We start from the raw sequence: 12,806 nt of genomic DNA on the forward strand, positions 1-12,806 counted from the left end.
AGACCCGATTATTAACCAGATGACATAATACAGCTGACAGTACAGGAACCAGTAGCAGGAAGTGATCACAGAATTCTATGGTGGACAATGAAGAGAGAGGTAGCAGTAGTTAAAGGCAAATGGGTTATAATTTCAGGAAAGGAAATTACAATGGCTTAAGGTGCTACATGGCCTATATGAATTGGGTAGATATCTCACAGAAGCTTTGAATGAGTGTATATACCATTAAAAAATACTCCATGAGGAGGATTCCAAGTTGGATGAATAATGAAGTTGCCAGATTACTTGTGCAGAAAAAGACGGCATGGAAAGATTACAGAGCAATAAAAAGTACAGAAGCATATAACTTCAAATTGATTTGTAATAGTGCCACAGAAAAGTTTAGGCTGGCAAAGGCAAATAATGAGAAATTGCTGCAAAGAGTGGGAATAAGGAATTCTTCACATACATAAATGCAAAGAGAAGGACAAATCAGATCAGCAACCCTTATGTAATGAACATGGAATAGTATTAGATAGCCCAGCTGATGTTGCAGATGAACTCAACAGTTACTTTGCATCGATATTTATAGAAGAAAAACCCTTTATGTCAATGAGAAATGAGAGTGAAGTTGAAAAATATGTAATTAATGATATTGAAATTTCACATGATTATTTAATTAAAAAAACGTTTGCACCTACAGGCAAATAAGGCTCCTGGTGTAGCATATACCCTATAATTTTAAGAAAGGTGGCAAGTGAGTGCATTGCACTCACTTGCCACCTTTCTTAAAGAGTGGGAATTCGTCATTAAGGCTAATTGCAGTGGCCAACAAAAAAACCTGCATCACTTGTAAATTTTGCAAATAATGTTTTGCGCTGCATTGTGGGTTGCAGAAGTGTTCGAAATGCATTTTTTATGGGACATATCTCCGTGAATGAAATCAAATAAATAAACTCCACCTAATTGCCATAAATATCTTCCCAAAGGGTAAAATGCATAATTAATGGAAATAGGAGAAATCATGTAAATGGAAATCATGACAACCAAACACATTTTATTGCATTTATGTGTACAAACTGAAATGACACGTTAACGTAATAGTACTATATACTGTAAATCAGCAAAATAAGTCCTCACTATTTTGTTGTTCTTCCTCGAACTGCAATTACAGCCTTGCACGATCTGGCTTAGAGTTAATCATCTTTTGGAAATACAGTTGCTGAATTTTGTGGTACCACACCCTTACAATGCTCTCCTGCAGCTGAATCTTACATGTTGGCTTCTTCTGAGCAATTTTAGACAGTATGTACCAGCAATTTTCAATAAGGTTCAAATCTTACTTGTTGATGGGCCAGTCCAACACTGTAATGCCGGTCATTTCTGACGTATGACTGGTACCTTAAGGGAAAACATTGGTGTATGTTTTAAGCCTTGACACAAGAAGACAAACTCATCATTAAATCTTAAATACAGTAAACCCTCGTTAGTCCGGATTAATTGGGGGAGAGGTCATCCGGATTAGTGAAGCAAAAGATAGCCCTAAAAAACTTAGAACACAAATAAATGGAAAATTTAACGATATAGGTAGTGCTGATGAAAATAAATTAAAAAAAAAAAAAAACATCACTGATAGAGCCGTTATTTAAATCTATAAAAAGACAATACATTTATCCATCTATCCATCGATAGATGGATAAATGTATTCTCATTTTATACATTTATCAGTACGCCATTAACTGGGTAGATTTTTCATATTTCGATCTGGATTAGCGAGGGTTTACTGTTGAATAAAACCTACCAATTTTGCTGTGTGGCAAGGTGCTGAGTCCTGTTGAAAAATGCAGTTTTGAACGTCTGAGTGTTGATCCCTAATAACAGGTTTCAAGCACTCCTCCAAGTTAGCAGTAGTAGTAGTGGCATGTGATGCAAGAAAGCAAATGTATGAGCTTATGCAGCATCAGCCAAAAAAAAAAAAAAAAAAAAAAAATCACACCATTCCCTCCAAATGCCTGTCCAGTTCCTCCTTAAATTTATTCAACCTATCAACTTCCACAACGACAGATGGAAGTTTGTTCCAGCAATTAACCACCCGCTGGCTAAAGGCAAATTTCCGCACATCTATTCTACATCTGTCTTTTCTTAATTTGAATTTATGCCCCCTTAGGTTCGTAATCTGAACAAGTGGAAGGATCCCATCAGAATTCAGCGTGCTCAACCCATTCAAGGCTTAATATACCTCAATCAGATCACCGTGCAGGTGCCTAGTCTCCAGCCACTGCAATTTGCAGAACTTAAGCCTCTCTTGGTAAGAGGATCCCTTCATTCCCCTCCTCTGTACACGATCAAGTAAATCTACATCCTTCCTAAAATGAGGCCTCCAGACCGGTATGCAGTACTCAAGGCGTGGCCTGACCATTGCCTTATACAGAGGGATAATCACCTCCTTTTCCCTGCTAGCAAAATTCCTATATATCATTGACAAAACCCCATGTCCTGCCCTGGCAGCGTGTCTACATTGTTCAGAGAACTTCATATCTGACTGCACAATTACTCCCAGGTCTTTTTCATTTTCTACCACCTTAAGTGTAGTACCACACAGTTGGTACGTTTCTCTGGGGTTACTTCTACCCATATGCAGTACTTTGCATTTGTCAAGGTTAAACTTCAGTTGCCACTTCTTAGCCCATCTGCCCAAATTATCTAGATCCTGTTGCAGTAGCACACTGCCATTACTGTCATTAACAACCCTGCCAACCTTTGTATCATCTGCAAACTTCGACATTAAGCCTGATATACCTTCATCAATATCATTGATAAATATACAAAACAACAGTGGACCTAACATTGAACCCTGTGGGACTCCACTAATAACATTAGTCCAAGAAGAGCAGCACCCATTGATTACCACCCTCTGTCTTCTCCCACTTAACCATCCTTTTATCCATTGTAGCAACTTACCCTTAATACCATTCTGCTCCAATTTGTACAAGTCTTCCATGCGCAACAGTGTCAAAAGCTTTCCTGAAATCCAAATATATGATATCAAAATTATTTTTTGCATCCAGTTCCTTTGTAACCACATCATAATATCCTATCAAATTTGTCAGACAAGACTTTCCCTTAACAAACCCATGCTGTGTCTGAATTATTGCTGCAGTCTTGTCTAGATGATCCTGCAATGCATCTTTAACCAGCAACTCCATTATTTTACCCGGAACAGAAGTTAAACTAACTGGTCTGTAATTACTTGTGTCACCCTTTGTACCCCCTTTGTGAATTGGGGATACATTTGCACATCTCCAGTCCGTGGGAACCTCCCCTGAGTCCAAGGATGCTCTCATAATTATGGCTAAGGGTTTGCTTAGTTGCTTTGCCGCCTCCTTTAATATAACTGGATAGATCCCATCCACCCCAGGTGCTTTTCTTACGTTTTTAACTTCAACAATTTCTCTTCCACTTTGCTCTCAGTTATTACAAGATCATTAAGCACCCTGCTACAATTTGATAACCTTCTGCCATTTTCAAACCTTAATAACTCCTCATGTGTCAATGTAGATGCAAAATACTCATTCAGTTTGTTTGCTATCTGAGCAGGATCATCAACAGTCGAACCATCGATGTCAAGTGGACCAATCATATTCATCCCCTTCCTTTTAGAGTTTATATAAGTAAAGAAATCCTTGCTTTTTTTTTCTTAGCATCTTTTGCCAAGGATTTCTCGTAATCTGCCTTCGCCTGCCGAACCTCCTTTGTGACCTGATTACAGATTAACTTATATCTGCCATAGGCTTCTGAGTCGCTTGATAATTTATATGCATCCCATGCATTTTTCTTCTCTGTTACGAGTCTCATTAGTTCATTTGACAACCATTTAGGCCTAAACCTTGAACAATATTTCTGCATTCACTGTTCCATTAATAAACTTAATTTGCCCCACCCCTATGCTTGTGATACATCCCCAGAGCATCCAACCAGCAGAGAACTTTACAGTTGGTGTTATGCAGTCAGGATGGTATGCCTCCAATTTTTGGCTTGTCATATTGCTTCCCATCCCAGCCATGCAGGTTGAATATCGATTCGTCAGAAAAGATGACAGTGTCCCATTTCTCTTTTTGTCCATGAAACATGAGTTTTAGCCCAAGCAAGTTGCTTCCTCATTTGTTGAGTCAACAAAGGCTTCTTGGGCCAACAGGCATGCAGACCACATTCCGAAAGCCGTCTTTGGATAGTTCGTGCACTTGTTTCAACACCAGAGGCCATCTCAAAGTCCAGTTTTAGATCAGGGGTACTAGCATGGAGTTTACAAAGGTATAGCCATTTCGAATATTGATCTTGGGAAGGCGTAGTCACTCTCTTACATCCCGGTCCAGGACTTCTCTTCACATCACCGGTTTCACGCTTTAATTTCAGCACCCGGGGTACTGTTGACAGGTGGCAGCCTATTTTATCGGCGATAGCACACGTAGAAAGCTCCTCCAGGGACAGAGCAATAGCTACACTTTTTTCCCTTGGTGTCAACTGAACATATGTAACCATGCTTACACCTCTGCAAAACAGAATACTAATAAGTGTGTATACCCTTTCAATGCTGTATTTATAGAAACAGCTGATGCAACACCTTGCAATCATTGTCTGATACAGTAGAAGCATTATCTGACACAATACCTTTGCTTTGCGACAAACAAAATGACTATAATCAAACAATACAGTTTTGCTACAAATGTTACTTTTTTTTAAGGTGATGAAGTTTTTTTGTTTGCTACTGCATAAGAGCATCGCTAGACACAGGAGAGATCCTGTTGGATTGGAAAAGTGGCAATGTATCACCAATGCATAAAGTCAGTTCTAAGAGTGTAGTGGGAGATTACCGACCGGTCACTCTAACTTCGGTAGTGGAGAAAATCATAAAGGCAATGATGGAGGGTGGAATTCAGGTTCATTTAGATATAAATGGAATTCTGAAGGATACTTAAACGACAGCATGGTTTTGTAAAGGGAAAATTGTGTTTAACAAATCTGGTTAGCTATTTTGAGGGTCACTCGTGAGCTGGATTTAGGGAATAATTTCAACATTGTTTATTTAGATTTCAGCAAAGCATTTGACTCAGCCCCACTTTATAAGCTGGAACAGGTTCAAATCAGCAGGGAAATCTTTAGATGGATAGCAGGATGGCTTCAAGGCAGAGGTTTGTTATTGATTATTCTTCAGATTAGGTTAATGTAAGAAGTGGGGTCCCCCAAGGATCAGTATTGGGACAACTGTTGTTTTTGATTTTCTTAAATGACATCAATGAAGGGATAGAGGACGTGATGTCTAAATTTTCAGATGATGTAAAGATCGGTAGAGTAGTTAATGATCAGACCAGAGCTTCTTCTGAGTGAGCTAGATAAACTTCAGGGATGGTCAGAAAAGTGGCAATAAGCTTTAATTCAGCAAAATGCAAGGTCTTAACACCTGGGGAACAGCAACCCCAAAATAAATTTCTGCACTTGGTGGAGTTGAAGTAAAGTCAATAGCAGAAGAAAGGGAGTTACAATAAGGTCAGACACGAAGTTCTCTAAGCATTGTAGATAGGTTGCAAAGAAAGGTCCATGGTGTCCTGTTGATGATTTATTGAACATTTCCTAGTAGAGATAAGGACATCACAATCCCACTATATAAGGCTATTGTTAGGCCACACCTGGAATACTGTGTTCAAGTTTAGAGACTGCACCTAAAAAAAGACATTGAGATTCTTGAAAGGGTCCAAAGATGGGCAACTCATGGTGAGATTGGCAAAAGCCCATATGAGGCAAGACTTTGAATATGTGGGTTGCACAGCTTGGAAACTAGTTGCCTTAGAGACGACTTGGTTGAGGTGTTTCATGCTCTGATAGGCAATATTAAAATGAACAAGAACAAAATTTTTATAGTTATGATTATAGAACTAGGGGCCATAAATTAAAGTTACGGGGAAAGATGTTTAGACTGGATTGTGGGAAGTTTTTATTTTAGCCAGTGGCTGATAGTTTGGGAAATTCAAAGGTCAACTGGATGGTTACCTATGGGAGGAGGGAAATGCATAGGTTGTCTATTTCCTTTATTATTTTATTTTTTGGCTGGTGCAGCATAAGGTGAAGGCTTCCTTGTAACATATGGCCATTACTAATACAGCCACTCCCCAACTTACATAAGGGTTGCGTTCTGCAGAACTCTTATGCAAGTCAGAATTTTCCTAAATGCTTATGCAGCACTTGCAACTATGCACACTGAATTTGATTGAAATAAAAGAGAAATGTTGAATGAACATGTAAATAGAGTTATTTATTCAATTTTTTTATCTCATGTGCAGGAAAAATTACAAAAAGAGAGAGAAGACAGGCATAATGTCAGCAAGTTTTACCTTTCAAGCATTGTTGCCAGAATTAACTCTCCAGCCTGATAAGCATGCCACTTCAGAAATTGAGTGCTGTGGAGATTTAGAAGAGGTTTTTTTCCAACGCATCACAAAATTTCTCTGTAGCTGCAGAATCGGCACTGGCGACTTCACCGTATACTTTAATAAACCAGCACAATGCTTGAACCTATTAAACTACCCGTTGCTTGCCACAAACTGGGCTTTGCCATACTTATCCTTAATATCATCATAAATACTTCTTGCTTTTGCTTGAATGGCCATTGGACTCAGGGGCACTTGCTTCTGAATATGATTTTCCATCTTCAATATAGCACCTGAATGCTATTTTATGATCACTGTTGTTCTTAAATGCATCGATTCTTTACATGTTCTTTTATACTTGCACTGTCCTTTGAATTGTATTGAATGATGAAGCAGCAAGACCTAATTCCCATGCAATAAGATGACAAACTTTGTACTTCTTAATGATCTTTGTTTCATTTCCTAGCACTGCCACCACTTGTACTTTCCATTGGTGTCACTTTCCCTTCACCATTGTAATAAGTAAATAGGAATGAAGAGAAGATTCTGAAAATTTGTTTTTTGTATGATTGAAGATTTCAGTGATGGGGAACTCATTTCACAATAATACCGTAATGTAAATTCCAGTTATCAGTATTATCGCAAATGCAATAAGATCGTGTTTACTACCCATTTATAATAGATTGCACTAACAAAAAAGCCCAATAAACTGGAAAGTGCAAATTGTTTTTGTTTCATGGCAGTGACTCCAGAAACGTGTTTTAGAAAAATATCACAAAGGCGTTCAAAATCGATTCTTATAACGGAACATATGATAACAGTGAAAGTGTAGTGCAATTTCCATTATAAAAATGACTTCTTAGAGAGATAAATAGCTTACTTATACAGCGAAAATTTCAATTTCTGAGGTCTTGGAATGAATTATAAAAAAAAACAAAACGTGCTATTGGGTTCAGATTACGATATTTTCACAATACCTCCATTTATTCCTATGGGATGCAAAATACGTTTCCACGGGTTTTTTTTAAGTTTGCACCTGCCAGCAAAAACTACATAGTTGAATTTTATGTAAGCTGGGGAGTGCCTGTACTAATAGATCCTTTATCCTACTTCAGAATTACTCTGTAATCAGTCATTGAGATTGGGCAGTATACAGTAATATTATGCGTGTACATATATATATAATGCATGCATCATTTTAATTCAGATGTTTCTTCCAACCTCTATGTGTTTGTATGTACTTAAAATAAATGAATTAAATATAAAGCAATTGATTATTACTTTACATTTTATCAAAAACACTTGATAAAACTTTAAGTTTTCCGATTTACCTCTTAGCTTTGTTTCAGTTTGTATCTAAAAGCTTAATTGTAATGTGGTACCACTTGAGTTAACTAACTCTGATATACACCAAGTAGACAGAAATCACGGGATACCTACCTAGTAATGGGTAGGCCCACCTTTCACCTGGATAACGGCAGTCACATGACAAGGCACTGAGTCCACTAGTTCACGAAAGCATTCAACAGGCATTTCCATCCATGCTTGCTGTACCGCTGTCCATAATTCCATTGCGTTCTTGGGTGGAGGATCCAAAGCTTGAACAGACCTTTCCACAGGATTCATGAATGGGGAGGCCATTCCATGGTGGTAAAATCTTCAGAATGCTCATCAAATCATGTTCTAGTCACCACGAATCTGTGGGAGATGCATTGTTCTGCTGGAAAGGTCCCTTGCCCTATGTACGAAGGGTTGTAGATGGTTTGCAAGGATGGACACAACCTGGACCATTTAGAGATCCCAATGTGTGCCAGTTGAACATGCCCCAGACCATCCATCTGCCTGAACAGTTCTTTGTTGACATGACGGGTGCGTGGTTTCCTCCCAGATATGCATTCTTCCGTCTGCTCGAAATGGGACTCATCAGACCAGGAGACCCATCTCCAATCATCCAAGGCTCAGTGCCGATGTTCTTTAGCCCAGTTGAGGCATAGAGTCCTGTGTCATGGTGTTAGCAATGGGACTCTGGTTGGTCAGCGGCTCCCATAATCTATTGCAGCTAATGATCGCCTGATGGTCTTGGTGGAGATGTTTCTGGCACCTCCTTAGTTGAAGTTGGCAGTGATTTGTGCCACTGTCGCTCTCCGTTGGCTGAAACAATGTGTCAGCGGCCACGTTCATCTACCACCTTTCTCCGCTCACAGCCACGATGAGATGTTATTCCTGGAAATGATGTATTCCCACTACACTCTTGATACTGTCGAATGGGGATAGTATACCACCCCTGCGAGTGACTCATGCATTGGGCACCCACTCCCGCTGCTCCCCTTTCAAAGTCTGTTAACTCGTGACTTTTATTCATACTGACATCGAATTATCTATGTAAGTGCAGCATACCTAATATACCTGTCAAGTGGTGGGTTCGTCCACTAGTGAGAAGGGAGACAGTGTCACATTGCCCAGGAACCAGATATCGCATGAATTCTGTCCTTTCAGTGTATAACTGGGGGAATGTATGTTGGTAAGGTTCCAAAAATGGCATGTGAATATTTAAAGCTTGGGACACAGTGATATGATATTATTGCAACAAGAAAATAAATTATAATTAAAAAATTGTAAATTTAAGTTGTTTTTTTTTTTTTTTTTCTTTAAATTCTGACAATTTCACTCTAATGTTGGGCAATCAAGTCAAAATATGAACAAATTAACATTTAAAAGCTTTTTTATGTACAAAGATTTCATTTTTACAAATTTTCAAATTCCATCGAGAAATTCACTTCACAGTCCTTGGTAGAAATAATTGAGGCTACTGTATATTAAATGAAAGGCACATATATAATTTAAATGTATGATCACGTGTGCAGTCATAAATATAAAACAACTTAACAGATATAACAGATTTATTGGGGTAAATACTTTCCCTATTAAATGTATTATAATAAAAAATGTTAATACAAACAGTTGCTTTCATTCTATTGACAAAGATATGCCTTCCTTTTGGCAATTTTAAACATCATTACAAGTAATAAAAACAGTACCCAAAATGGCACAAATTACAAATTCTAACAACATTTGCAATGTTCTCACATTAAAATAACTATATACATATCTGGAATATTTAAACTACTTACAAATAAATAAAATCAATCTGCAACAATCCTAATAATCATATACCTGAGTCAGAAAAAAAAAAAAAAACTTTACAAAATCAAACATGTTTTACTATCACAGTAATCCCAACATTAAATTTAAGTTCTTAAAGATAGATGATATTAAATATGCATTGTCTGGTAAAAATTCATTCACTCAGTTGAACAATGGTACAATAGCTACTTCTACAATAAAAGTTAAGCAAATCTGGAATCCATATATTTACAAGATGTTTTTACAAAACAGACTAGGAGATGCAAATGTTTTTGCCTTAAAGAATACAGTAGTGAAGCTTGTTTTAGATATTCTCTTTCTCCATACATGAAAAGCTTTAGATCTTATTAAAGCATTAACCAGTGAAACAAGTTTCACATTCATATCCTATGTATAGTAAACAAGAGGAAAAATAAAATGTGCAGAAAGTTCTCTTACATCCTTGCTCATAAAGTCTTCATCACTTTTGCAGTATGACCAAATATATATAAAAAGTAAGCAGTGCATTAAATATGTTGTATTGTCCACATTAGGTGAAGCAAAGTATGAAATCTGTACTTTAATGTGCAAAGTACAAAACCATTATAAGCAGAATGCAATACAGCGTTAGGTTTATATTGCCTGTCTTGTACAGCTTGTTTTACTCAAGTTAAATATTTGAATTTGATATAAATTAAAAAAAAAAAAAAAAAAGTTTGTATAAAGGTATTAATGAAATAAATCCCTAGAGGCCTCTGCAGACTGAATTAATTTCAGACTGACACAAAATTTATGTGGCATCTGCATAAGACAATAAGAAATTACGTGAGAATAGTTTTGAAAAAAAATTGAAAAACTGTTCAATCAATCATGCGCTCAAAACCTTTTTTTACTTGCTAATATGCACAATATTCTAAGAGTAGCATAGGTTTCAGCTATCAAAAAAAAAAAGCCTGTGACATCTATAATTAAAAGTGAATGCGCAGTGATTGAAGCAAATGGTCCATCCATAATCCACTATAGTACATAATGTACAGAAAGAATGTTTTATAACAGTAAAAACAAAAATATTTTTATAGGTCAGCCTGAGAGGATGTGAAAACAAGCTGCATTTCTGGGATTCTGGGTAAATGAAACCTTTACCTTCTCTTTCCCTAGTTAGTTATTTTTCTGTGGAAAAAGTCTTATCTTCTACTTTTCCTTGCTAAATATTTTTTTTGCTGCTCCATTAAGGGCAGCTGTGTCTAGTTCCATGAATGTTTTCCAATAATTGATATACAATTGCATAATTATTTTAATTAACATTTATTTTTTAATATTTTTAAATATACAGTGCACTTCAGAATTACACAGAACAAACATAAGAACAAAATAAAGATAAAAAGAAAAAGTTCTTATGAAAATATCTCAAAGGTCTTTATTTCCAAGATCAAACAATTATAAAAAAAAAAAAAAAATTGTGTAAAACAGGCTTTAAAGAGTACAAAAAAAAAAAATACATGTCAACAACATGAATAGTTTTTTTTTTGTTGTTGGGATGTATTCTACTATGTAAACCATACCAAGTACTTAGTTGTGAACAACCAGTGGAGTAGGATATATACTAGCAGCGTAAATGTGTCTATTACCTCAGTTTCAGATTCTCATTTACAAAACAGCATTTATTAAACTGATATTATGGGAGACACTACAAATCTGTTTATTTTCAAGTTAACTGTTATAATCTTAATTTATGGTGAGGCTCACAAGAATTCCATGGCTGCTGTTTGCAGGTACACTGAAACCATTAAAAGTAAATGTCAATAGAGGGCAATTTCAACAAACTACAAATACTGAAGAACAATACTTCATGTTCAAGTATTACCTATCGCAAGTTTGTTATTTGGTTTTTAGGAGCATTAGCAACTAAGGCCATATTGCTCCGGGGATATGCGGTGGTCATTCCCTGATCTTTCTGCATCCTCCGTATTTGGTGGTCACGGGCTCAAACCCCGGTCTGATCAAGAAGCATGTGCTACGCACTGCTGCTCCTGCCCACCTGGCTACAGAGGTGCCCTATCACAAGTACCAAAAGGCTGTCAGGTCATGTAAATGATTACAGATGAATCATGTTTTACAAGAAATGGAATTCTCAACTCTCAAAGCACTTGTACCCAGGCCAAATAAAACTGATATATAATTGTTAGTACTCGTTATCAACATGCTTTTTTCTTTAATTTTTTTTTTTTTTTTTTTTTGTGGTGTTATTGGAAATAATTGTATTAACCCTTAAAAAAAACCAGAACAACTTTCAGGAATCGTGTACCTACCTTTTTTTGTCAAAAAAATCCGAAGATACAGTCCTTGAAAACTGTCAGAGAATGTAGTTTATGTATGATGACAACTGCTCCATGATGTTTCAGACTTAGAAACTGATGGACTGGCTGGAATGACTGTATACAATGGCCACCGCAGTTACTTGACCATCCCTAGACTACTTTGTGCAGGGTCACATGAAACCGATAGTTTATTCTATGTATATTACCATGCAAGTCAAACTAATATACATACTGCATTAATGGCCCCTAAGCATGTGTGTGTGTATTATGTCTGTAGAAGAGGATGTTTGCATGCTGAAAACTCTGTAATAACTTACTGGGAAAAACTCTACTGCCAGGGAATCATGGATTCATTGCACTGAATACTAATTAAACACAATGGAGGTCATTTTGAACAGATTGCCTAACTACAGCCTCAACTAAAGGAGATTGGAATTGAACCCAGAGCTCTCCAAATGAATGATGTACATGTGGTGATGACTAAGCTGCTGTGGAGGACTACTGCATGGCAAACTAAGAACTCACTTTAAAATTTGCTGACACAACAAGACATGCCAGGGAATCGTGGATTCATTGCACTGAATACTAATTGTGTGTATTATGTCTGTAGAAGAGGATGTCTGCATGCTGAAAACCCTGTAATAACTTAATGGGAAAAACCCTACTCCCTCTACTTGAGATCGCCTAACTACAGCCTCAGTTAGACACAGGTGAAGACAGGATATTAGAGCTGGAAAAGGAATTAGAAAATGTGAATTGGAATATCATCGGTTTGGCTGAAACAAGAAGAAGAAATGAATCACTTATAAGTTTATCAAGTGGAAATCTGTTGTACACCAATGGAAACAGTGAAAGGAGTGAAGGTGGAGTTGGGTTTCTGGTCCATAAAGATTTTAAAAACAACATTTTGGAATTCAAAAGTACATCACCAAGGGTGTCAAGACTAATACTCAAGATTTCTAAG

This window comes from Mastigoproctus giganteus, chromosome 10, assembly GCF_048544385.1.
Source record: "Mastigoproctus giganteus isolate SK-2022 chromosome 10, ASM4854438v1, whole genome shotgun sequence".
In the NCBI taxonomy this organism is placed as follows: domain Eukaryota; kingdom Metazoa; phylum Arthropoda; class Arachnida; order Uropygi; family Thelyphonidae; genus Mastigoproctus; species Mastigoproctus giganteus.